The following is a 27,871-nucleotide window of genomic DNA, read 5'->3' on the forward strand; positions in this document are numbered from 1 at the left end:
AATATGCATGTTCCTATTCCCATTTTCTTAATTGTTTTGGGTTTGTTATTGTAGGTCTTTTCCTTCTCTTGTGTTTCTTGCCTAGAGAAGTTCCTTTAGCATTTGTTGTAAAGCTGGTTTGATGGTGCTGAGCTCTCTCAGCTTTTGCTTGTCTGTAAAGGTTTTAATTTCTCCATCAAACCTGAATGAGGTCCTTGCTGGGTAGAGTAATCTTGGTTGTAGGTTTTTCTCCTTCATCACTTTAAATATGTCCTGCCACTCCCTTCTGGCTTGCAGAGTTTTTGCTGAAAGATCAGCTGTTAACCTTATTGGGATTCCCTTGTGTGTTATTTGTTGCATTTCCCTTGCTGCTTTTAATATGTTTTGTTTGTATTTAATTTTTGACAATTTGATTAATATGTGTCTTGGTATGTTTCTCTTTGGATTTATCCTGTATGGGACTCTCTGTGCTTCCTGGACTTGATTAACTATTTCCTTTCCCATATAAGGAAGTTTTCAACTATAATCTCTTCAAATATTTTCTCAGTCCCTTTCTTTTTGTCTTCTTCTTCTGGGACTCCTATAATTCGAATTTTGTATTCTGCTATTGATCCCATCTAGAGTATTTTTAATTTTATTTATTGTGTTGTTCATCGTTGCTCGCTTCCTCTTTAGTTCTTCTAGGTCCTTGTTAAATGTTTCTTGCTTTTTTTTCTATTCTATTTCCAAGATTTTGGATCATGTTTACTATCATTATTCTGAATGCTTTTTCAGGTAGACTGCCTATTTCCTCTTCATTTGTTAGGTCTGGTGGGTTTTTATCTTGCTCCTTCATCTGCTGTGTGTTTTTCTGTCTTCCTATTTTGCTTAACTTACTGTGTTTGGGGTCTCCTTTTTGCAGGCTGCAGGTTTGTAGTTCCTCTTGTTTCTGGTGTCTGTCCCCAGTGGCTAAATTTGGTTCAGTGGGTTGTGTAGGTTTCCTGGTGGTGGGGACTAGTGCCTGTGTTCTGGTGGTTGAGGCTGGATCTTGTCTTTCTGACGGGCAGGTCCACGTCTTGTGGTGTGTTTTGGGGTGTCTGTGGCCTTATTATGATTTTAGGCAGCCTCTCTGCTAATGGGTGGGGTTGTGTTCCTGTCTTGCTAGTTGTTTGGCATAGGGTGTCCAGCACTGTAGCTTGCCGGTCGTTGAGTGAAGCTGGGTCTTGGTGTTGAGATGGAGATCCCTGGGAGATCTTCACCATTTGATATTACGTGGAGCTGGGAGGTCTCTTGTGGACCAGTGTCCTGAAGTTGGCTTTCCCCCATCAGAGGCACAGCGCTCACTCCTGGATGCAGCACCAAGAACCTTTCATCCACACGGCTCAGAATAAAAGGGAGAAAAAGCAGAAAGAAAGAAAGAGAATAAAATAAAGTAGGATAAAATAAAATAAAGTTAATGAAATAAAAAATAATTATTAAGAAAGAAAAAAATGTTTTAAGTAAAAAAAAAAGAACACAAAACAAAAAACGGATGGAACGAACCCTAGGACAAATGGTGAAAGCAAAGCTATACAGACAAAATCTCACACAGAAGCATACGCATACACACTCTCAAAAAGAGGAAAAGGGGAAAAAATAATATATCTTGCTCTCAAAGTCCACCTCCTCAATTTGGGATGATTCGTTGTCTATTTAGGTATTCCAGAGATGCAGGGTACATCAAGTTGATTATGTAGATTTAATCCGCTGCTCCTGAGGCTGCTGGGAGAGACTTCCCTTTCTCTTTGTTTGGACAGCTCCTGGGGTTCAGCTTTGGATTTGACCCTGTCTCTGTGTGCAGGTCACCGGAGGGCCTCTATTCTTCGCTCGGACAGGACACGGTTAAAGGAGCAGCTGATTCGGGGGCTCTGGCTCACTCAGTCAGGGGGTAGGGAGGGGTACGGATGTGGGGCAAGCCTGCGGCGGCAGAGGCCACCGTGATGTTGCACCAGCCTGAGGCACGCCGTGTGTTCTCCCGGGGTAGTTGTCCCTGGGTCACGGGACCGTGGCAGTGGCGGGCTGCACAGGCTCCGGGAGGGGAGGTGTGGATAGTGACCTGTGCTCGCGCACAGGCTTCTTGGTGGCTGTAGCAGCAGCCTTAGCATCCCATGCCCGTCTCTGGCGTCCGTGCTGATAGCCGCGGCTCGCGCCCGTCTCTGGAGCTCCTTTAAGCGGCATTCTTAATCCCCTCTCCTCACGCACCAGGAAACAAAGAGGGAAGAAAAAGTCTCTTGCCTCTTCAGCAGGTCCAGATTTTTTCCCGGACTCCTTCCTGGCTAACCGTGACGCACTAACCCCTTCAGGCTGTGTTCACGCCGCCAACCCCAGTCCTCTCCCTGCGATCCGACCGAAGACCGAGCCTCAGCTCCCAGCCCCGCCCGTCCTGGCGGGTGAGCAGACAAGCCTCTCGGGCTGGTGAGTGCCGGTTGGCACCGATCCTCTGTGCGGGAATCTCTCCGCTTTGCCCTCTGCACCCCTGTTGCTGTGCTCTCTTCCGTGGCTCTGAAGCTTCCCCCCTCCGCCACCTGCAGTCTCCACCTGCGAAGGGGCATCTAGTGTGTGGAAACCTTTCCTCCTTCACAGCTCCCTCCCACCGGTGCAGGTCCCGTCCCTATTCTTTTGTCTGTTTATTCTTTTTTCTTTTGCCCTACCCAGGTGCGTGGGGAGTTTCTTGCCTTTTGGGAGGCCTGAGGTCTTCTGCCAGCTTTCAGTGGGTGTTCTGTAGGAGTTGTTCCACGTGTAGATGTATTTCTGATGAATCTGTGGGGAGGAAGGTAATCTCCGCATCTTACTCTTCCGCCATCTTCCCCCTTGCAGCCATCTTTAATTTACCATAGACATCAAGAATAAGCCATGGAAGCCTATTTATTTAACGTGTGACCTAGATTAATGTTTCTCAGACTTAGCTTTAACCTCTCTTCCTCTAACAGGTTAGTTTCAGTCTTACTTTTTAAAAATATAAATTTTCTTTCAACTCCTAAGGTTTATGATTCTTTGATTGAAGGGTGCATTATTTTTAAATGTAAAACACTTGGAGCCTAGTTGGGATTCTATATATGCTTATCATTTATTAATTTTCCTCTTAGTACTTGAAGGCAACTATAAGATTTAACAAACAATTAAGAGTTAACAACTCAGAGGAACAAAATGGATTGTTTGAAAGTGCAATATTCTACTTTATCTTTTACAATGTAAATACTCATTTCCCAAGATGCATAGTAATATTATTCTGGTCTGTCACCAAACTCATTGCCTGTGAGTGCTTTTGGAGCAGGGGCTATGTCTAATTCATCTCTTATACGGTATCCCCAGAATAAATACAATATCCTGGGAAATAGCAGGTACTCAGTAAATATTTGGGGAATGAAACTTAACAGACAACAAAACAATTTGAATGTATCTAAGAGAAAGCATCAAAAACTCTAATTTGTCTTATTGAGAATCTAATGTATTGACTCCTAATGAGGCAAAAATGCATCTGGTGATATGACAGTTTAGTAAATGTGTTTGTCATTTTAAATGTTTGCATACATTTGCAAACCAGGGACACATATCATTCTATTTCTGATAAAGAAATTCAACCTGTGTAAAGAAGTTAATATTAATGAACAATTGTGTATCTACCAAGTTAATATTAATGCACAATTGTGTATCTACCTCTTTATCTCTACCTCAAAAGGTAAGACCTCTTTGTATTTCTAGTGAAAATATATTTTAATATAATTGCATGCCATTAGGCATTTTCTATTTAGTTAAAATTAATACTAATATCAGGCACTTGGACTGAAGCATCACCTACTCATTTTGATTTTGAGTTTCCCTCTTCATTTGGTCTTACTTTTTCTTTTTTCTTTTCAGAAATGATAAAGGATAAACAAGACTGTACCACTTAGTTTGAACATTGGCTTTCTCTGTGCCAGGCATAAGTTTGGGTTTCTTTCTGCAACCCAGGGCATATGGAACTGCTACTGTTAAGCCACCCCATAACACAGTTGGGATCTCCAGAATTCTGGTCTGAGAGTTCTGAGATTGTTCACTCTTGCTCTAAGTTCAGAATGCAGCTTATGCACCTATAGAGAAGAAGGATTATAGAAGCTATTTTCTTTGGGGGTAGATTCAAATATTTGGTAAAACAAATAGCTCCATGAAGATAATTCAAGAAAAAGATAGGTAGGCCATACTAATAATCCACTAAGAAAAGATGTGTTCTTAATCTTTGTATTAGTCAGGGTTCTCCTGAGAAACAGAACCAATAGGATATATTTGTATATAGATAAATAGAAAGAGATTTATTATGAGGAATTGGCTTACATGATTCTGGAGGCTGAGTGTTCCCATGATCTGCCCTCTATAATCTGGAGGCCCAGGAAATCTGGTGGTGTAGTTCCAGTCCAAACCCAAAGGCCTGAGAACCAGGGGAGCCAACGGTGTAAGTCTCAGTCTGGGTCTGAAGGCCTGAGCACTGGGGGCTGAGGGTGTACAGTCGTGGTCCAAGTTCGAAGGCCTGAGAAGCAGGAGTGTTGATGTTAGCGGGAAGGAGAAAATGGCTGTTGGAACTCAAGCAGATAGCAAATTCATGCTTCCTTTGTCTTTTTGTTCTATTCAGGCCCTCAAAGGATTGGATGATGTTCACCTGCAGTGGTGTGGGCAATCTTCTTTACTTAGTCAAATGATTCAAATGCTAATCTCTTCCAGAAGCATCCTCACAGATGCTTCCAGGAATTATGTTTTACCAGCTATCTGGGCATCCCTTAGCCCAGTCAAGTTGACACATAAACTTAACCATCATAATTTTTAATTAAAACATTCTTATCTGAATAGCTAATCTTCAGGACAGTGGCTCTCACATTTCTTGATTGTGAATCATCCAAATTCATTATTTCTCTTCCTTTAAAAAATTTTTCCATGTAAATTGTGTGCTCCAATACCTGTCTTGCCCTGGCTAGCAATTATGATTTAGCAAAGCAATGTGTATAAAGGGAGTGCCAAAGGGGACTCTCACATAAACTCATTTGGCTACTTATTTTGTGTTCTAGTAACAGCTCCATGGACTATAAAATTAGCATTACTGGGTACAATTAAGCATGGATATTTATTGCCTGCAGATGATATTAATGATTGTGGTCTTTTCAATGACTATCTGAGCAATAAAGAATTAACTGTTTATAAGTATGAAGACCTATGTGTAAGAGGGGCTAACAATGAGAGACATGGGATGATGAGATAGAAAGGATTTTTTAAAAGTAGGAATTATTAGATTTCATAAAAATTTATGGAGGTAGTGCAAAAATCAGTAAAGATCAGGTACTTGATGATTATACATAAAGGTAATAATAATAAAAACCAAAACCCACATTCTGGTGCACACTTTTGGAAGTGAGAATAAAATCAGGTGAAGGAGTTCAGAAAGGTGACTAGTTCAAGTAAACCTCTCTTTTACATACTTTTCCAATTCCAATCAAAACCCTCTAGTACTAAAATGTGAACTGATGAACTAGGGCATTAAAAAAAAAAATCTCACTTTCAGCTTCATCAAGGCCAAGGGCAAATGACTTAGAGAAATGAAAAGGACCTTCATCCCAGCAGTTTCAGTGGGGGTGGGTTGTGTTTCATAAGCACACACACAACATTATGAAAATGAGCATGTGTGAGGTTTAATAGCTAATTTTCCAAGTTGATTATCTTGGCCAGTTCGTTGGGATGCTCTTCTTAGCTAATTTAATTTGTTTCATCCTTTTTATTGTCTCGCTTAAATAGCAATTAGGGGAGATAGCACTCTATTTCACCTTCTACTTGCCCCTTTGCTAAATCATGATTTCACCCTGTGCTGGATAGTTATGGGTGTGTGAAGAGAAGGCACCAGTGAAAGGCACAGTGGGTGAACATACTTGACTCAAGACTGAGTAATCCAGGGAAGAGTTGCCAATGGTCAAAGAGTGTGTGTGTGTGTGTGTGTGTGTGTGTGTGTGTGTGTGTATAGCGAATACCATAGAACAACTCATTTATTCATATATTCAGAAATGTGAAACATTCCTACTTGGAAATTCAGATTCATCTGTATGATACCAACGAGCATGCTGCAGCTATTTGAAAATCAGTTTTCAACCTGGGTAAAATATCAGAACCCTTGTATTTTGTACTTCCTGTTTTAAAACTATGTCTTGTATATGCAACAAACAGCTGTTAAATGCTATAATATTTTTTAGTATATTGTCATTAAAAAGAGTTTATGAAGTGCTTGTTTATGTATCCCTATCTTAGGTGAGTCCAAAGGGGGCTTCCTGGATATTAGTTAGTTGTTAGTTCCTCCACTAACAGATTTTGTACTCTGCTCTTGCAACGCTATATATTCTGATGAAGACAGTATGCAGGGCCTCACTCAGCGTGTGTTGATTTTGTGCCTTTTTTCTCGGACAGCTTTACTTGCGTGTGAAAAGGCAAACAAATATGAAATCGAATGTGATAAACAAATTGCTTAGCTGTACTGGAGACTTTTTAGTGCAGGTTGGTCAGTGAGGTTAGGTTAGAAGATTCCTTCAAGTGGCAAAGTACTGGTGAGAGAGCACGATTGACATGGCCTGGGTGTCAACCAGTGGGGTTCTCAACAGATAGGTGACTCTTGCTGCTTTGCAGAATCCACAAAAAGCCACAATAATAATTGTGCATATTTCCATCCTGTCCATTAGTCCTTAGGTTCATACAGTCCAAAGAAATGAGGGAAAATGTGTAAACACCAGCTTCACTGGGACTTAGATTATTAAAGAGAAAGCAGAAATTTATACATCTTCAAAATAGTATTTGCTCTCAGGTATCTACTTCTAAATCATGATAGAACCCTACAAGCCTTTAGCATTACTAATTTTCTTTGTTTACCTTTCATTTTCTTGAATTCGTGAAAGTAGACTGTTTCCCTCCAAATTGTGATATAACAGTGAAACAGAAAATGTCTCATTCCCCTAGGAAGGCAAATGAAACTCAGAAATACAACTGAAAAATCTGTCTTCAACTCAGCAGTTTTTGCCTCATTGTAACAGTTGTCCAGAAAGAACAAATTGTCTTAATAGCAGAGGGACTGTCACGTGATTCTCTAGTTATTCCTGTACTAGATTTTATTAACCTTTTAAGGTGTTTGTATACTGGGTGAAGGGCCTTAGTGTGTGTCTGAAACATTGGAGGTGCTCATTATTTATTGAATGAATAAGTGAACAAATGCATAAGTGAGGAATCTGAGAGGCCATCGGAAGCATCAAGATGGCAAGCCTTCCTTCCCTGGCTTTGTGGTGTGTTGACATTGGGAAAATGAGCAGCCTTCACTTTAGTAGGGGAGGTAGCATCTGCAGTGGAAATTCTAGCATACAGGCGGAGAGAGCATTCTGGGAAAAGGTTGAGGGTTTAGGGGAGTTTACTTACTTTGAAGTTGGAATGAAGGCACTGGGGAAGGGATTATCCAGGAGTGCAGCCATGAGAAGATGATTTGCACAGGAAGAAATATAGAACTAAATCAGGATAGGAGTGTGGGAGAGGGGCAGTGACTTGACAGAGGGGGTTTATACTTTGGCAGCTTAGGAAGACCTGGATGAAATGTAAGTGGGATAAAATGGCCTCAAGCTTTCATTGTGAAATTGTTTCCATCCTGCAGTGTATCAGGATGTGTGTGATCTTGTCATATGCCTTCTGTCCTATAAACTCCCAGAAATGCATGTTCTCCATGGAGCCTGGCACATAGTAGGTGTTTAGCACAAGTTTATTGATAGCACGAGTTGATTAAGATGTATAGTGGCAGGAAATGCAGGATATAGGCTTGAAATGAAAAGATTGTCTTTGCTTCTAACTACTAGGCCTGACTTGTGTTGCAAAATTACTTTTGGCAAATTCGTTCCGATAACTTGCAGCACTTCCCTATGGAAGATGGATTTGAACTGTTCTAAAGAACCTCAAAGTGCAGAACTATGGACACGAGGTAGAAATGAGAGGGAAGCAGATTTCAGCAGAGAATTTTCTAACAACTGAAGTTATTCGGAATTTAAGAAGTGCTGCCTTAAAAGTGTAGAGAGCTTCTTAATCCAGAAAGTATGCAGATAAAAACTGAATGACTGTGTCTCAGGGATGTTTTAGAGAGGGTCCGTGCATTGGGAAAGAGCTTGGTTCTTTCTACTACTAAAGGTTTAGAATTATTTTTGTGTGTGGTCTTGTGTGATAGTCCAATACAATAAAATAAAAGCAATGTATTTGGGTAAGGTTACTTAGATACTATTTCTGAAAAGGGAAATAGAGAAAAAGATTGCATCCATATTATCATTATATCATTTGCCAGTATGTGTAGTGCAGAAAACTATTTAAACTTAAGAAACTATTTAAGATGTGCTATGCAGAATGTAGGAACCAACTTGAAGTAAGCAGGAAGAGATTGAAGAGGATTCGAGTCATTGGTAAAGGCTTCATGAAGCGGTTGGTTGTTTAACTGGGCTGCAGGAAAAGGTTGGAATGAGGACCTGTGAAGGGGGACGTCCCTCTGGTGAGGGCTGAGGCTTGAGAACCAGCCGGAGGAGGCTGCCAGAGCCTGGCCTGTGGCGGGTGTGGGGAGGAAGCTGAGTGATTGGGCTCACCAGTTCCTATGTGTGTGCTACATAATGATCAAGGGATCAATCCAAGAAGAGATATAAAAATAATAAATATATATGCACCCAACATAGCACCTCAATACATAAGGCAACTACTAACAGCTATAAAAGAGGAAATAGACAGTAACACAAGAATAGCGGGGGACTTTAACACCTCACTTACACCAATGGACAGATCATCCAAACAGAAAATTAGTAAGGAAACACAAGCTTTAAATGACACAATAGACCAGATAGATTTCATTGATATTTATAGGACATTCCATCCAAAACCAGGAACATTCTGCAGGATAGATCACATCTTGGGTCACAAATCAAGCCTCAGTAAATTTAAGAAAACTGAAATCATATCAAGCATCTTTTCTGACCACGACACTATGAGATTAGAAATCAGTTACAGGGGAAAAAAACGTAAAAAACTCAAACACATGGAGGCTAAACAGTACATTACTAAATAACCAAGAGATCACTGAAGAAATCAAAGAGGAAATTAAAAAATACCTGGCAACAAATGACAATGAAAACACGACAATCCAAAACCTATGGGATGCAGCAAAAGCAGTTCTAAGAGGGAAGTTTATAGCAATACAATCCTACCTCAAGAAACAACAAACATCTCAAAAAAACAGTCTAACCTTACACCTAAAAGAAATAGAGAAAGAAGAATAAACAAAACCCAAAGTTAGTAGAAGGAAAGAAATCATAAAGATCAGAGCAGAAATAAATGAAATAGAAACAAAGAAAACAATAGCAAAGATCAATAAAACTAAAAGCCGGTTCTTTGAGAAGATAAAAAAATTGATAAACCGTTAGCCAGACTCATCAAGAAAGAGAGGGAGAGGACTCAAATCATTAAAATTAGAAATGAAAAAGGAGACGTTACAACAGACACCGCAGAAATGGAAAGCATCCTAAGAGACTGCTACAAGCAACTCTATGCTGATAAAATGGACAACCTGGAAGAAATGGACAAATTCTTAGAGAGGTATAACCTTCCAGGACTGAACCAGGAAGAAATAGAAAATATGAACAGACCAATCACAAGTAACGGAATTGAAACTGTGATTAAAAATCCTCCAACAAACAAAAGCCCGGGACCAGATGGCTTTACAGGTGAATTCTATCAAACATTTAGAGAAGAGCTAACACCCATCCTTCTCAAACTCTTCCAAAAAATTGCAGAGGAAGGAGCACTCCCAAACTCATTCTATGAGGCCACCATCACCCTGATATCAAAACCAGACAAAGATACTACAAAAAAAGAAAATTACAGACCAATATTACTGATGAATATAGATGCAAAGCTTCTCAACAAAATACTAGCAAACAGAATCCAACAACACATTAAAGGGATCATACACCATGATCAAGTGGGATTTATCTCAGGATGCAAGGGTTCTTCATATATGCAAATCAATCAGTGTGATATACCACATTAACAAACTGAAGAACGAAAACCATATGATCATCTCAGTAGATGCAGAAAGAGCTTTTGACAAAGTTCAACACCCATTTATGATAAAAAAAAAAATCTCCAGAAAGTGGGCATAGAGGGAACCTACCTCAACATAATAAAGGCCGTATACGACAAACCCACAGCAAACATCATTCTCAATGGTGAAAAACTGAAAGCATTTCGTCTAAGATCAGGAACAAGACAAAGATGTCCACTCTTGCCACTATTATTCAACATAGTTTTGGAAGTCCTAGCCACGGAAATCAGAAAAGAAAGAAATAAAAGGGATACAAATTGGAAAAGAAGAAGTAAAACTGTCACTGTTTGCAGATGACATGATACAATACATAGAGAATCCTACAGATGCCACCAGAAAACTACTAGAGCTAATCGATTGGAAGAATCAATATTGTGAAAATGACTATACTACCCAAAGCAATCTACAGATTCAATGCAATCCCTATCAAATTACTAATGGCATTTTTTTACAGAACTAGAACAAAATATCTTAAAATTTTTATGGACACAAAAAAGAACCCGAACAGCCAAAGCAGTCTTGAGGAAAAAAACGGAGCTGGAGGAATCAGGCTCCCAGACTTCAGACTATACTACAAAGATATAGTAATCAAAACAATATGGTACTGGCACAAAAACAGAAATATAGATCAATGGAACAGGATAGAAAGCCCAGAGATAAACCCACGCATCTATGGTCAACTAATCTATGACAAAGGAGGCAAGAATATACAATGGAAAAAAGTCTCTTCAATAAGTGGTGCTGGGAAAACTGGACAGCTACATGTAAAAGAATGAAATTAGAACACTTCCTAACACAATACACAAAAATAAACTCAAAATGGATTAAAGACCTAAATGTAAGGCCAGTCACTATAAAACTCTTTAGGTAAACATAGGTAGAACACTCTGTAACATAAATCACAGCAAGATCCTTTTGACCCACCTCAGAGGGTGTGGAGAAAAGGGAACCCTCTTGCACTGTTGGTGGGAATATAAATTGATACAGCCACTACGGAGAACAGTATGGAGGTTCCTTAAAAACTAAAAATAGAACTACCATACGACCCAGTAATCCCACTACTGGGCATATACCCAGAGAAATCCATAATTCAAAAAGACACATGCACCCCAATGTTCATTGCAGCACTATTTACAATAGCCAGGACATGGAAGCAACCTAAATGCCCAATGACAGATGAATGGATAGAGAAGATGTGGTAGATATATACAATGCAATATTACTCAGCCATAAAAAGGAATGAAATTGGGTCATTTGTAGAGACATGGATGGATCTAGAGAGTGTCATACAGAGTGAAGTAAGTCAGAAAGAGAAAAACAAATATCATATATTAACGCATATATGTGGAACCTAGAAAAATGGTACAGATGAACCGGTTTGCAGGGCAGAAATTGAGACACAGTTGCAGAGAACAAACATATGGCACCAAGGGGGGAAAGTGGCGGGGGTGGTGGTGGTGGTGGAATGAATTGAGAGATTGAGATTGACATGTATATACTAATATGTATAAGATGGATAACTAATAAGAACATGCTGTATAAAAAAATAAAATAAAGTTCAAAAAATGAATAAATAAATAAAAATAAAGAACAATTGCATATTTCAAAAAAAAGACTCCTTTGAGGATAAAAGAAAATTATGGGCTGCTTAAATACCTTGTTGTTGTGTTGCTTTAGGGAAACACAATCAGTCTTGCCATGTGCAGAGTAGATGGAATGGAGGTTTTTCATTCCATTAACACTCATTCCATGAGTCATTCTAAATTCTTGAAAATATGCCATTGAACCCCAGTTAATGTACCACAACTGCCACCGGTAGCATGTTGCCTCTGCAGGTAATCAGCAATACTGTAATCACTTATTTCACAAAGAAATTGAGGTTGCATTGTTTATTTTATTTTATTTTTTTACCATTTTGTTTTAATATTGTTATCATTCCTTTTTATAATAAGGCATATTGGTCTCTGTCCTAAGGGATTGAGGGACTTCCCTTTTGGCACAGTGGTTAAGAATCTGCCTGCCAATGCCAGGGACACAGGTTCAAGCCCTGGTCTGGGAAGATCCCACATGCTGCAGAGCAACTAACCCCGTGCGCCACAACTACTGTGCCTGTGCTCTAGAGCCCGTGTGCCACAACTACTGAAGCCCGCGTGCCTAGAGCCCATGCTCCATAACAAGAGAAGCCACCGCAATGAGAAGCCTATGCACCACAACAAAGAGTGACCCCACTCACCACAACTAGAGAAAGCCCCCTCACAGCAACAAAGACCCAATGCTGCCAAAAATAAATAAATAATAAATAAATTTTAAAAATTAGAAAAAAAAGAATTGAGAAAGAGGAGACTTTAGAGTTCCCAAACTGAATGTGAGAATATTGATATTGAAAATAGTATTATTGCTTTTTTGAATTGACAGTGGTAATCTAGAAGTGTTCTAAAGAGGTTGTGTTAATTGCATATATACATATTTGAGTATTCGAGATTTTTATTAGACTTAAGATGGCTTCCAACGAAAGGTCTATAAAAATAATAAGATTCCTTCCAGTCCTATGACCCCATGAAATCTAAGAGTAATTTACATACAGAATAATTTACACTGGGAAAATGAGGTTGACCGAAGGATTCCTGAGGTTTACTTCTTGCCGCCTAATATAAGGCAAAGCTGATGAAAAAGAAGAAAGAAGGGGAAATATCATATACAAAGGTCTTTCAATCAAAATAATCTAATAGCCCAGTGATTAAAATCTATCACACAAATTTGGTATGAAACACACAAATTTAGAGAAATCCATTACAGCAGTTGATCTAATAGAATATCATATAAGGCTGAATTTGTTCTGTAAAGAAATAGGCTGGCTGTACCAAGCCATATTTAAGGATTACTCCATAATTTATTTGGGTTGGGAAAAACTTATTTGAGTCAGTGGACTTTAGACAGGTGTCTGAGATCCATATTTAACTAGTTTACAAAAAAGAGGTATTTAATGGAAAGATCTCAGGGTAGCTGACATAACTGAAAAAAGAGTAGGACAACCACATCACAAGGAGGGCAGGGAGGAATGCAGGGAGGCCAGGAATCCTTGAAAAAGAAACTCCAACTTTCGAGGACTTCATCTTTCTCTTTTGGTTTCTACTTCGGTTTCTATTTCTCTTGGTACTGGTTATTTATTTATTTATTTATTTATTTATTTATTTATTTATTTATTTATTTGTGCTGGATCTTAGTTGTGGCAGGCAGGCTCCTTAGTTGTGGCTCACTGGCTCCTTTGTTGCAGTTTGCCAGCTCCTTAGTTGTGGCAGGTGGGCTTCTTAGTTGCTGCTCATTGGCTCCATAGTTGCAGCACGTGGGCTCCTTAGTTGCGGCAGGCAGGCTCCTTAGTTGTGACAGGTGAGCTTTTTAGTTGCGGCTTGCCAGCTCCTTAGTTGCAGCATGTGGACTCCTTAGTTGTGGCTCATGGGCACCTTAGTTGTGGCTTGCCGGCTCCTTAGTTGTGGCACCTGGGCTCCTTAGTTGTGGCATGCAAACTCTTGATTGTGGCATGCATGTGGGATCTAGTTCCCTGACCAGGGACCGAACCCAGGCGCCCTGCATTGGGAGCATGGAGTCTTAACCACTGTGCCACCAGGGAAGTCCCTCTTGGTGCTGGTTTTATTTTCTCCCACTACATACCAGCTTTCTCCACTTGGCAGTTAATGGAGCTGTTGACACCTTGCTTAGGAGGTTCCCATTTTTTTTTTTTTTTGTGGTATGCGGGCCTCCATCTGCCGTGGCCTCTCCCGTTGCGGAGCACAGGCTCCAGACGCGCAGGCCCAGCGGCCATGGCTCACGGGCCCAGCCGCTCCGCGGCATGTGGGATCCTCCCAGACCGGGGCGCAAACCCGGTTCCCCTGCATCGGCAGGCGGACGCGCAACCACTGCGCCACCAGGGAAGCCCTGGAGGGTCCCATTTTACAACTTCTTCCATCAGGGAGACAAAACTGACTCTTTTTCCCAGATCCATTTCAAAAAATACTGGGGAAGAACTGTGATTGGCTGTTTCAGGTGGTTGCTCAGCCTTGGTCCAATCAGCTGTGACAAGGAAGGTGGGAAGATGTTAAGAACAGGTCAGCTCCCATCATAACCACATGGTTAGAGCTGGGAGGAGAGCAGTAATTTCCAAAATAAGGGAGGGAATGCATTTGCCAGAAGATGGAGGTAAATGGCTGGGTGAGGGCTCCTAATATGATGGCCATCTTATCCTTGCTTTGTTTAATACTCTTTGTGCCCACTTCTGGTTTTAAATCCAAGGTAGGGAATTCTGTGCTAGATGTTCTACAGTCACCATCACATAAGCTGCAGGGACCTTGCATTCTCTACATCTTAGAAAATAAAATTGCCTGAGTGTTTCCTGGGTCCCACACTTGGCTAGATGGTGGGGCTGTTTTTCTTCTGTAATTGATTAGCTTGAATTGCAAAATGAAAGGGAAAAGATAGGCTGACAGGTGGTATTTGCAATAGGTGCAGAAGAGGATTTGAGAGTCTCCTAGTACAAATCTTCTTCCTACTCCTCCTCCCTCCACTCTGCTCCTACCAGCCAAGGAACCTGTGTGGTCCTCACAAGTAGACTGCAAACCTCCCAGCAGGCAGGAACAATAGCATGTATGTCTTTAAATCCTGGGAAGCTCTATATACAGTCCTTACACAGAGCAAAAGTATAACAGATATCTGTCGACTTGATGTTTGAACCAAGTTTAATCTGTATAAAAAAGTCAGAGGTGTAGTTGGAGCTATATGGTGATTTGTAAATATCCTCAAATGTGAGCAGTTTACATCTAATACTCATATTGCTATTGTGTCCAAATGAAAAGAAGAGGGCAGAGTCCTATCTGTAATTCTGTTTGTCAACTACATAATGTATTTTTAAGAAGAATATTTTATATCTATAGCAATTTTAATTATTCACCAATAATGAATAAATCTGAGTCCCTGCTTAAGATCTTAAGTCCCATGCAAGATTTGTATGATTCAAGCATATTATCTCTTACAGGCAGACACTAATGAGTCCTATGAAGGTAATAGACTCTAGAAATAGAAGCAGAATCCAAACAAATGTGTTTATTAGTCTCACTTGCCTTCTGAGGATAGATAAATTGAATCTTGAGCTGGACACATGTCCCAATTTGAGGTTTTTTAAAACATAGAGATTATATTTTAACAGAAATCTTGACAATAAATAGATTGTTACCATTTGTTGTAGAAAAGAATGTGTTCCTGATGCTTAATGTGAAGATTCTCAAAGATACGTTGCAGTTTTTCCTAAATGGAAATTTTAAAATTATTTTCTCATGATTTTACAAGTAACATTCTCATTGTAGAAGATTTAAACAATTCAGAAATGAATATTAATGTAAACAGTTTAAATTCAGCATAATTCTATTCCCTAGAAATTATAACTATTAGCAATTTGATATATATTTATTCATTTTGCTTAGCAAGCCCTTGTGTAGCAATTAGTATATGACAAGCACTTACCTAAGCACTTTGTAACTGTTCCTCATTTAATCCTCATGACAACCCTATGAGATAGGTATTATTTCCCTATTTACAGAGGAGGGAAAGGAGTCTCGGAGGCATTAGTAACTTGCAAAAAGATACATAGCTATAAGTGGCAGAGTCCAGATTCAAACACAGTCTGACTCCAGAGTCCATGCTCATAATTATATATCAGGCCTTTCTATATCCTTCTGGATAGCTATTTATGCATATAATACAAATATATGCAATGTGTTTCCAAGGTCATTCATCTCCTGCAGTCAACCTTTTCTTTAATACCTAGTTAAAATGGCTCAAGATTCCATTCCACATGAAGTGGGAAGTCCAGTGTGCCCCTCCTCAATATTTCTGTGACTTCCCGGAGGTGTTCACGCTCCAGGACATGGTCTTCTGAATCCTACTCCTTTGCAGCATCCTGTCTATGCATTTGCTTTCCTCTGTCTTCATCTCTGGTCACTGCCCTCTTTCTCCTTTTCCCCAAAGTACCACTAACATAAATAAGACAGTTATGTGTAGAGAACTTTTTCTGAAAACTTGGGGGTAAAAGAGAGAATTATGAATTAGAAAAAAAATTAACACAAGGCTTACAATGATTGTTCTCAAAGCCTGAGGGAAAATTGAAATGTGAAAAATTTCAAAGTAACCCCTCTTTGGGCGCACTTCAACTCCTGATGGTACCGTCCGGTCTTGTGAACTACATACTTTCTTTCAGATGCTTTTGCTTGATTACTTTCTTCTCTCTCTGAAATCCTTGCCCCCTTATTATCCAGGCTGTCACCCTCAAACACCAGGTTGTTCTTCCATTATAATGCAGAGCGATTTAATTCTACTTCTAAATTTATCTTTCCTTTTCATGCCCAGCAAGCTCTACTTTGCACAGCAAAAATATTTTATGGTGGAAACTTGTTTTCCCAGCAGTTCTCAGTGGTGCTGGTGATTGGGGTGGGGGGAATTTCATCCTCCAGAATACTTCCTTGTGTGACAACAAAGAATTACCCAGCTCCAAATGTCAGTAGTGCTGAGGCTGAGAAACCCTGGTGTACAAAAGTGTCTACCTTCCTTTTGGGGATTGTTTTCCTTCACTTGGATGATGCCGTTTTGGTGGCACCATGGTACCTACTTTCTGACTAATGTCGAGTCCCTTGCCAGGCTTAGTCTCATTTTGGAGCCCTAACTCCATGGCCATATGACCAGGAATGGACATTTGGATCAATCTGGACCAATCCTTGCCTAGGAATGTATCCTACAGATGCACTCCTGCCTGTGGGCATGGGGATTGACCAGGATGTTCATGCAGCATTGTTTATAATAACAAAGATCTGTCACCATCCAAGTGTTCAGCAGTAGGTGACTGATTAAAGTATGGTCAAGTCGTACCAAAAAAATGCCATGTAGTAGTTTGTACTGGGTTAATCGAGTAAAGCTAGATCTGTATTTCCCAGGATCCCCTTTCCTTAAGATTCTGAGTTAGAATTGGCCACAAGAGGCGTTGGTAGGAGACTTGGAGGTGGCAGTGAACAGCACCATTTGTCTCTTAAGGTCCTGGGGGCAAGATGTGGTGACAGACAGACTCAGCGGTGCTGGTGGCTTCCAACCAGCCCTCATTCTTTGCTCCATGTTCAGCTTTTCCTCCTGACTGGTGCTGTGCTGCAGACCCTCAGAAGGAACAGCTTACCATGTCCTCTTCCCCCAGTTCCCTTTGTGGTCCTGCTTCGGCAGTGGGACCTGCCTAGCTTCTTAGATTGACTGGTTGGTGACCCCTCTGCATTGTGAACTCCCTCTTTCAGATCTTTACTTCCCCAGCTCCTCCGACACTTGTATAAGGTCTGATTCCTCTAATACATCTCTAATACCATAACTCTAAATGGTTTTGCTTCCTCGATCGAACACTGACTGCCACACTACATAACCTTTAAAAGCAACGAGGCAGCGCTATATACTGACATGAATTGATCTCCCATATATATTGTGAAAAGAACAAGGAGCTAAACTGATGAAAAATATTACAGATAAAGCTAGAGTCTTCTTTGACCAATAACTCTAATTCTGGTTCTCATTTCTTTTTCCTAGAGGTAAATACTGTTATTAGCTCCAGATCAATTCTTTATGGTCTGGGGAAAAGTTCTCAGCAAATTATAACTCATATAGGATTATTTTGTTGACGTGTAAGTAACATACAATAAAACACAGATTTTCAGTGCTCACATTGATGAATTTTGATAACTGTGTACATCCAAACAAGGTATAGAACATTTATTACCCCCTTCCCTTGTGCTCTTTTCTAGTCAGTCATTCTACCCGCTTTGCAACCACTATCTCATTTCTGTCTCTATAGATTGCTTTTACCTGTATTTGGCTTTCATATAATTTGAATTACATAGTATGTATTCTTTTGAGTCTGGCTTCTTTTAATTAGCATAATGTTTTTGAGATTTGTCCATGTTGTTTTGTGTATCAGTAGTTCATTCTTTAATGGTTGAGTACTATTTCATTGTATGTATATGCTACAATTTGTTTATCTACTTTCCTATTGATGGACGTTTGGGTCATTTCCAATTTGGGCCTGTATAAATTCTTATAGGATTTTAAATGTAACTGAAAAAAGATTGCTGAGGCCATTATTATTGGTATTTTAAAAATTATGCAGAACTCAACCTTAATTTTTCCAGAGAACTTTACTTCCTTCTACAAAGAATCATAAATTAGGTAAGAAGTTACGATTTCTATATTTTCCCAGAGCCTTACATAATTCTGGGCAAGAAGATAGATGAATTTATTTTTACTTTATAGATGAAAGAATGTTAAGTTTTTTTTTCAACATCTTTATTGGAGTATAATTGCTTTACAGTGGTGTGTTAATTTCTGCTTTATAACAGAGTGAATCAGCTCTACATATACATATGTTCCCATAACTCCTCCCTCTTGTGGCTCCCTCCCACCCTCCCTATCATGTTAAGTTTTTAAAGGACTTCCGGAGTCATAGAGGGAGTCACTCAGTGAATCCACGAGCAGAAGCCAGGCATGGTGACTCCAGAGTGCCAGCTAGAAGACCATAATATATTTATCCAGACCCATGGTCCTCTGGAAAGTGTAGAATGCTGGATCCCGGGCAGCAGATCATAAAGACAAGTCTTGAATGCAGTTTTTAAAAGTATGGAAAGAACAATAAGACAGTTCTAAGCTTGCACCAGAACATAATTTAAGTTTTCTGTGACGTGGTGATGAAAATCTTTCCTAGAATTATGACAGCTGAACTAAAAGTTTCTAGACAATCAAAACATAGTAATAAACCTAGAGCCGAAGTTGGCAATCCCCTGCCCCCGTTTTCTTTCCTGTGGTTGGATTTAAATGGAATTTTTACTTTTAACTAAAACTAGATCATTGAGACCATTGGAACTCTGTGACTTAGAATGTTTGGTGTTTGTTGGGATTTGAAATAAAAAGATTTTTGCTCTTCTATAAACTTTAAAGATAAATGGATTGTTTTCCTTATAACATCTAGTGTTAATTAAGTGGCGCTGATGCAATTAATAGCATCAAGAACATAATTATGTTTCTTATAATGATGTAATTACATAATTGTTTTAATAGGTTAAGTGATCTGCCTAATCTTTTATCTTTTTTGCATCGGCTTTATCTTGATTTCTCCTTTGTGAGATACTTTTAGTGCTTTAAAAATTTGATAGATACTTTTGTTAAGTTCATTTGCTAATGAAAAAGTATACTTTTCAATAACTGGAGATTTTCATAAAGATCATAAAAGATATAATATTAAAAGATGTGCTCTTATGATAGCTGTTGTGTTGATGAATTTTGAATTTGACTGTTAAATGTCCATGCTAATGAGGGGCTTAGAAAACAATAAGAAGCATTTGCTGAATCTATTTTTAAGGAAGTCTCAATTAATATAACTGATTCTTTTAAATCTCCTAAAAGAAGGCATTTCATAGCAATATGATCTGGGCTCAAAGTTTAAGATCTGCAATAATTTATTATGCTTTTAGAGTCTAGTCTTGAACAATTTAATATCATTGTGACAGGTATTTATTTACCATTGAAAAGTATTTATTTACCATTGAAGTAGGAATCATTATTTGCTGACACTTTATGATTTTTCTTCAAGTAGTCCTATTAGATATGATAGGAATAAATCAACTTAATTTCATAATGATGCTCATACTTTATTCTCCCCACAGAGGCAGCAAAGCAGCGTTGCTCCTTGTTACATATCTTAGCTTTTTCCCCCCCCCATTGCTGTTTTTTAGTTTGTGACTCATTGGTAAAAATATGAATAGATCCTAATTTAAAACACACTCAGAATATTCTTTAAAGGAGCTACATTTGAGTAGGTCAGTGCTCTTGAAGGATTGCTTTCACCCAAATGCAGTGTCTGCTTGGTGTTTTTGTGCCACAGAATAATAGATTTAATGCATTTTCAGTGTTGTTATTCACATGTAAGTTCTTTGCCTTTATTTTCTGTTCTTTCTGCAAATTAGCTGACCAGCACAAGGTCAGAACCAGATTTGGAGCTTTGAATCTGACAGCCATGAGGGTGATTTATTCCCTGAGCCAAGCCAGGCTTCTTTTTTAGTGAAGGAATCAGTTGAGGGCTCAGCTTTCCCTCTTCGAGATAACTGTACTCTGAGACAGTAAGTCACATCTCTTGGAAGGGGGTGGGGGAGGGCAAAATGGATAAAGGGGGTCAACTGTAGGGTGACAGATGGAAAAAAAACTTTCAGTGGTGAGCACACTGTAGTGTATACAGAAGTCGAAATATAATATTGTGCCCATGAAATTATGTAATGTTATAAACCAATGTTACCTCAAAAAATGTTCATCTTTATTATAGTTTCATGTATCCTAACAGTGCAGACTGATAGCATCTTTGTGAGGGAGGTCTACCGAAATCAGGCTGCTCTATAAAGCCAGGCATCTGATTTTATAGAGCCAGGCTCCCTCCGTATTAATCATGTAGTTATAGCGGGACTGAAAGTCACAGATGGCAATGCATGTGTGAAAAGAACACACACGTTTTGGGATTTGGCTGAATGAGAAAGTGCTCTGTCCAGTGTCATGATGTCTTCTCTGACCCCACCTGGATTCCTCCAGAACTCACAGTCTAAATCAGCACATATTTCAGGACTTATACAGAGTACCATCTGGTAACATCACTTACTACTAGGCTATTCATCCTGTCTCCTTCAGTAAATATTGACCTGTTTGTAAGTGGGGAGCAAGTCATATTGTTAGTATCCCTCAATGGCTGCCTTAACACTGGCTGCAGAAACTTTTCCTAAGGATTTGGTGTATAATCATAGACATATCCTTTCTTGCCCAGCGATACCTACTCTGTGATTTATGGAGCATCACAGCATGGCTATTAAGAGCTTGGGTTCTAGAATCAGACTGCATTTGTTCTTCTGATTGTTACCTATGGGATCTGAGACAAATTCCTTAACCTCTTTGGGCCTCATCTGTAAATGAGAGATGAGTTTCCTCATCTGTAAATGAGAATAATAATGGGTACTACCTTGTAGGCTTGATAAGAGCTTTCGATGAGTTAACATATGTGAAGCACAGAAAACAGTGCCTGGAGAAGAAAAAGCGTTCACTATTGCTATTTTTTAGAAATACCTAAGCCTCTAGGGTATTGACCTTTACATTGGTCATCATTTATGAGTTTGGGAAACCTGAAGATTCTATTCACAGCTGGCCTGGGACCTCTGTGAGCAATTTTGGGTCATAATGGAGTGATATGGTTCTGGAAAGTTCCCAATTGTTCAGATGAATATAAATGATAAATGGAGTTGAGCTGTGACTACAACCCTTTGTTTGGAAGAATTTTGGCTCAAGATTAAGGTGATATAAATTTGACTCAGAAGTCATGGCAACAGGTTGGCACTATGTACTCAAAGTTCTGTTATTTCAGCAAGAAATAATTAAAGAAAATCCATCAGAGGATCCCAAAGATCAATAAAATCTTGGATTTAAAATCTCTTTTAGCCAAGTTCTTTTAAAGTTGTTGTAGGTTCCTTAGTTGAAATCCAGTCACCTCCAGTTTTGGTTAAATAATCACGTGGTTCTGAACTACAAACAGTCATGGAGAATGTGGTGGCTTGTCTCCAAAGATGGCCCCTGTGAAGTCTGCTTTCCAGTACTCACACTTGTTCATTCTTCTCCCAGGCATCTAGAATGGCTATGAAACTTGCTTTTGGCCCATAGAATGGAGTGGATGGGACACTCCGAGTCTAGGTCATAAGAAGGCTCAGAGTTTTCACCTGTCCTCCTGGAATGCCATCTCTAAAGGAAGCCAGACAAGAATGTCAACTGTCCAGAGACAGCCATGTTGGAAAGCAGTGGTGTACCGAGACAGTGGGAGTGGTCCACCTAGAGTGTAGAAAAGAGAGGGCGCATTGTCTGTAGAGAATTTAGAAACAATATTAAAACCAACAAAAAGTCAGTCTGCTTTTTATTATTACCATGCACGGGCAATTCTGAAAAACTGTCAGTGATAAAATATTCCTTCCCATGAACGGCTCACTCCCACTTTCTCTCTCACCCATCCTATCACTACAAGCCAGTGCTGTGAAGCCAAGCTAGCTGTGTGGAAAGAGAGAGGTTGGGTCAGCCTCCAGCTCTCCAGCCCTCCCAGCCCAAGCACCAGGCACATGAGAAAAGAAGCCATGTGGATGTCCAGCCCAGTCTGGCTTTCAGAAGACTCCAGCCCCTTGCTGTCATCTGACTGAAATTGCATGACAGATCAAAAGCCACAACCATTAGGTTGAACCTAGTCAAACCACGGAACTCTAAGAGGGTTGTTTTTGGCTACTAAGTTTTGGATTGGTTTGTTATGCAGCAATTGATAATACAGAACAGAGAAGATACATGTAAGAAGGAAAAAGCTTCTCAGAGAGGCTCTTTTTATTTCTTTCTCCTTCTAAGGATAAAATAGAGCCCAAGTATCCTTTGCTGTGTAGCATATTGAGAGATCAGCATATCTTGCTATTAACAGAGGCCAAAAATATTGATTTTACCACTAGATGGAAATTATATCTATGTAGATGTTGCTAAGCAACAACAGATCAAAACCCCATAAAGGAGTGACCATAAAATGCAAAGTATTTGGTCAGCCTAATAAGTTACTGCTGCACTTCTTTTTTGAAAACCTGGTTAAAGGAAGAAGGGATGTCCACAGAGTGTGTGGGGAGAAAGGTCTCTAGGGACTTGGAAAGGACATCATTACTATTTACCTGAAATGATGAGCAAAATCATGAGTGAAGTGAAATGCCAACACATGACCTTAAAAACCGGTCATTGTTAGTGATTTAAAAGCATGATAGGGCTTGCCTGGTGGCACAGTGGTTGAGAGTCCGCCTGCCGATGCAGGGGACGCAGGTTCGTGCCCCGGTCCGGGAAGATCCCACATGCCGCGGAACGGCTGGGCCCGTGAGCCATGGCCGCTGAGCCTGCGCGTCCGGAGCCTGTGCCCCGCAACGGGAGACGCCACAACAGTGAGAGGCCCGCGTACGGCAAAAAAAAAAAAAAAAAAAAAGCATGATAATCTTTAGGAATAAATAGTAGCAGTACTGGGAACTTCGTAAGGCTTAAAATCTTTTCCCTTGAAATACCTCAGAGCTTTAAAAATCTATTAAAACACCCAAACTAATATGCGATAATGCCTTTCTGAGCTTTACAAGCATATTCTTAAATGATGAGCAAATTCAGTGTATTTTTTGGGAGGGACAATCAAAAGGTCAGTGGAGGCTAGACACTTTTCCTTTGGTTGATCAGAGAGGCAGGCTGAGAAAGTGAATCTTACTGAGGGCTTTGGGAATAGCCTAGTAACAGGTGCACAGGGAAACATTCATAGTCAGAATAAAGTCTCTGCCCCTTAACCGTTCTTTACCAGCAGTTATTTTCATTATTTCCTCTGGGTGACCTTTCATCCCTCCATTTTTTCTGATAATTAGGTTTTTAAAATTAAAAACGTAGGAAAAAGAAAGGTCAATAGAAGACAAATAGGAATTGAATGTATGTATTTTCAATATACTTTAGCAAAACCTGCGTGTACCCCCAAACACATAAGTACATTGTTAAGGAACCCGCAAATATCCAGAGTCTTTGCTGAGACATGGGCAGTGGGCAGATAACCCTGCCCAGTGAGTAAGAGACGTGCTCTCTGCCTGCCAGCGTTGCCTTAGGGAGTGCGCTCTCAGTCGCGAGCGGCTAGAGCAGACCCGCCAAATCCCATGTAAGTGTCAGAGCACAAATGAGGCTGTCGGTGGGTAGTCCTACCCTATTCATGAGCTTTTTCAGAACAATTTTCATTACTTTTTTTAAATACTGTTTTTGGCAAACACTTGATACTTGAAATAAAAAATGCATGAGTCACCTACTGGGATAGGCACAGTGTGTGGTTCATTGAATTTAGCTAAATTGTGAGTCATCCATCAATAGTCCTCTTGGTGAACATACTTGTAATAATTTCACACGTTACAAACAAAAATAGGTATGATTTTCAAGATTCTTGAAGCTATTCCCCTTGGGGATTTTTTGGATTGTGTTTAGTGTTTTTTGTTTTGCTAGGTGGCGAGAAAATCGTCAGCCTTGTTTACAGATGGATCCAAGTCTCGTCTGTGTCATGGTGTAAAAGATCTTTGATTTGGGAGGCTTGGGGCAGAATATGGAACTGGAGTCATGAGCTGGGGGAAATAAGAAAATTTAATGATCAGTAGTTGTCCTTGTCAGATAATTGGCTTTTAAGATTAATTTCGGCATCTGATAAATGATTGGCTCCACTCTCAGAAGAAAAATCTCAGAGCTGCAAGAATATATACACGTGCCCCTTTTTCTCCCTGAATAGGGATAGCAGAGCAGGTTGGTTACGAGTATCTGTGCATTACTGCCCTCTATCGGATGGCACTAGCGTTTCTCCGTACCTGTGCCCAAATTGGGTGTGTGCTCCTGGTCGGGTGGCAGGTGACCCAGGCAAATAAGTAGTGTTGAACTAAGGCTGATTTTTTAAAATAGTTGGCCTATATAAGCTAAAAGAGATCTCCCTCTGGCCAGATCAGTAAGAGTTTAGGGTTTCTGTCCTGAATGTCCTTGCTTCCGTTCTGGTGTCTGCCCAGTGAGAGACTGGCATCTGCTGTTGAATGGCATGACAGATGTTGTCATTAAACTTCTTTGCCTTTTCAAGAAGTGAAAATAATCATAAGAAAAAGTGTTCTTTTTTTCTGTTTTTGATAAGTGCAGTAAAACCATTAAAAGGGCTTTTGCTTTTGGCTACGACCAGAGGTGAAAGTTGTTTTTATAAAAAGTGAAAAATGGATATAAGATGAGAAGTTATGGTTCTTTGCAAAGGATGCTTAAAGTGCCCATGTCAGTAAGTAGTATGCAGGAGTCTCAGGAAACTGGTTGGGAAGTTTTCTTTGTTTTGGCCCTCCTTCACTTTCCGCAGGATAGCAGGACTAAGTGTCTAGGCAGGAGGGTCATGTCCTGCTGCTACTGGCTGAGTACCTTCGGAAAGTTGTGTGGCTTCTGAAACCTCATTTTTCTCATGTGTAAAATGAGACCTTTGGAATAGATGATTTCTTAGGGCCATTTCATTTCTGTGATGCAATAAATGATCTTTTAATCTCTAGATGATAGTGTAAGCGCAAAGAATAATTTAACTATTTTAATATCATACACACACACTTAAATCATTTTCCTTCCAAAAAGCAATGTGTTCACTGTGATGATTTAACACCAGGTTATGTGGTGGTGGAAACAGCTTTGGCCTCTTCGATTCTCTAGTTGGCTCATGGACCAGCTGCGCCGGACAAACATCCTTGCCCCTCGACCAAATTGGAGTCTCTAGGGCCAGCAGATGGCGCAGTTGCACAATCCACACATTTTCCAGGCTCCCAAGGTAAATGGTACTGATTAGCATCCAGAAATAATAGCTACCGTTTGAACAAATTGCGGTAGTTCCCAGGTTACTAAAACCATGGCACTGTGTGAGCTGGCACATTTACTAATATTTAAAATGGTTAGGAAGGTTGTTAATCTGTAGAACACTTTCCAGTCTACAGCATCTTTCACATGAGCATCAAAAAGCCTTTAATAAATTGGCTTTTTTTTTTTTTTTCTGGTAGAGAAATTAGGGAAGAGCATAAGTTGGCTAAGATCACAGCAGAGCTAGTCCAAATAATTCAGACCATACACCTTGGTGATCTTTTAAAATTGTTCTTATCCTTGCTTTAACACCCACTTCTCTTGGTTGTGGAGGGGAGTGTGTGTGTGGGTGTGGGTGTGTGTTGTGGGTTGGTTGTATTGGCTAGGGATGTGGGAGGAGGAATTGACCCCTTCTGCACCTTGTGGTTTTGTTGCCTGCCACAGTCGTTGTAACTCCTTACCTCCTCTGCATATATGTGGAAGACTCTTGTGGTGATAATAGCCGGCATTTATTGATTACTTGCTTTAAGCCAGGGATTATCTGAGCAGTTCTCATATATTAATCATTTAATCCTTCCAACAACCTCATAAGGGAAGCAGAGTGGGTAACCTTCCTACAGGAACAAATCTGTACTTTCTAGGCTCTGAATTAAAGTGATAAGGTCAACAAACTATTTTTTGGTGGTAACCACTTTTGACCACAAATACTTTCTAGCTAATAGATCACGGACTGATTTTTAGTTTTTAAGTTACGGGAACTTTATGGGAGCTTTGGTTACATCATGTCAGCCTTGGTGATACCACCTTGTGGGGCTATTGTTGGTTTAGAAGAGTTCCTTCCCCAACCTCATGCTTAGAAGGAATGGTTCAGCAGAAATGGGAAGGAAGATGTGAATGAAATGAGGAAGTTTGTCTGGCAATTTAATCACTCAAGTGATAAATATTTTCCAAGTGCTCACTTTATACATTAGCCACCAAGCAGCACTAGGGATGTGTAATAAATAAACAACATTTATTTGTTACAAAAGCATACAGAGTGCTACTGTATGCCAGGTACAAGCATTGGTTCATGTAATCCTCACCACAACTGTGCTGAGCCCCATTTTACAGATGAGGAAACCAAGGCTAAGAGAGTTTAAGTGACACAGCAAGTTAGTGGCAGAGTTAGAATTCAAACCAGCTGCTGGCTTCTGGTCCACGCTGATAACCACTAGGCTACCTCTAGTAGGAGGAAGCAGATATGTAGGCGGGAAGTAGAGCAGTTTAACCAGAGTCAGCAACAGAAACAAACACTTATAAAGTTGACTTCCTCTCACCTAACAAAAATCCTGATATAGCAAATAACTTCTAAAATAAAAGCAAGAGTAAAAATAGTTAAATTATCTATTAGCCTTGATAAAGGAGAATAAGAACTATAAAGAACAGGAAACTTCAAGGAAACCTACACATATTTTTTTAAATGAGTATTAAAGTTCGTGATATTTAGAGCAAAGACTAGTCCTTCGTTTTCCCTGAAGACTAAACAGAGAAGTTGCAGTCCATCTTACTTGTGTTTGAGTGAACGTCTTGTTGTTCTCCCTGCTACTGTAATGAAGTCATTCCCTCATGGCACCCTTCCCAGGAGAAAAGCCTCTCCAATATTTATGTTCATGTGAATCACCTGAGGATCTTGATAAAAATCCAGATTCCCGGGGCTTCTCTGGTGGCGCAGTGGTTGAGAGTCTGCCTGCTGATGCAGGGGACACAGGTTCGTGCCCTGGTCCGGGAAGATCCCACATGCCGCGGAACGGCTGGGCCCGTGAGCCATGGCTGCTGAGCCTGCGCGTCCGGAGCCCGTGCTCTGCAACGGGAGAGGCTACAACAGTGAGAGGCCTGCGTACCGCCAAAAAAAAAAAAAAAAAAAATCCAGATTCTGATTTGGTAGGTCTGGAGTGGGGCTTGAGAGCCTCAGTTTCTAACCAGCTGTTGATGCTGAGGGACTGTGCAGAGCTGAGTGGCATTACTCCTCCCCTCCCCGTGTGGTCTGGGAGGGGCGCTGCCAACCAGAGCGGCTGGCACATCACGCTCCCTCCACTCTTCACTCTGCACAAGTCATGAGGTCCAGACTGGGCCAGATAAAGTTCCTACCTGGAATTTTGTTCTCCTGTCCCCAGCTCACATGCCTCAGAGAAGGCTGGCCTCAGGTGGAGGCAATGAGGCCCATTAATTGAGAGATTCTGAGAGGAAGAGAAAAGCAGAGGGGAGAGAGAACAGGAGAGAGGGCAGATGACATGCCTTGAGTCCTGGATG

Source organism: Physeter macrocephalus, chromosome 11 (genome assembly GCF_002837175.3).
Source record: "Physeter macrocephalus isolate SW-GA chromosome 11, ASM283717v5, whole genome shotgun sequence".
NCBI lineage: Eukaryota > Metazoa > Chordata > Mammalia > Artiodactyla > Physeteridae > Physeter > Physeter macrocephalus.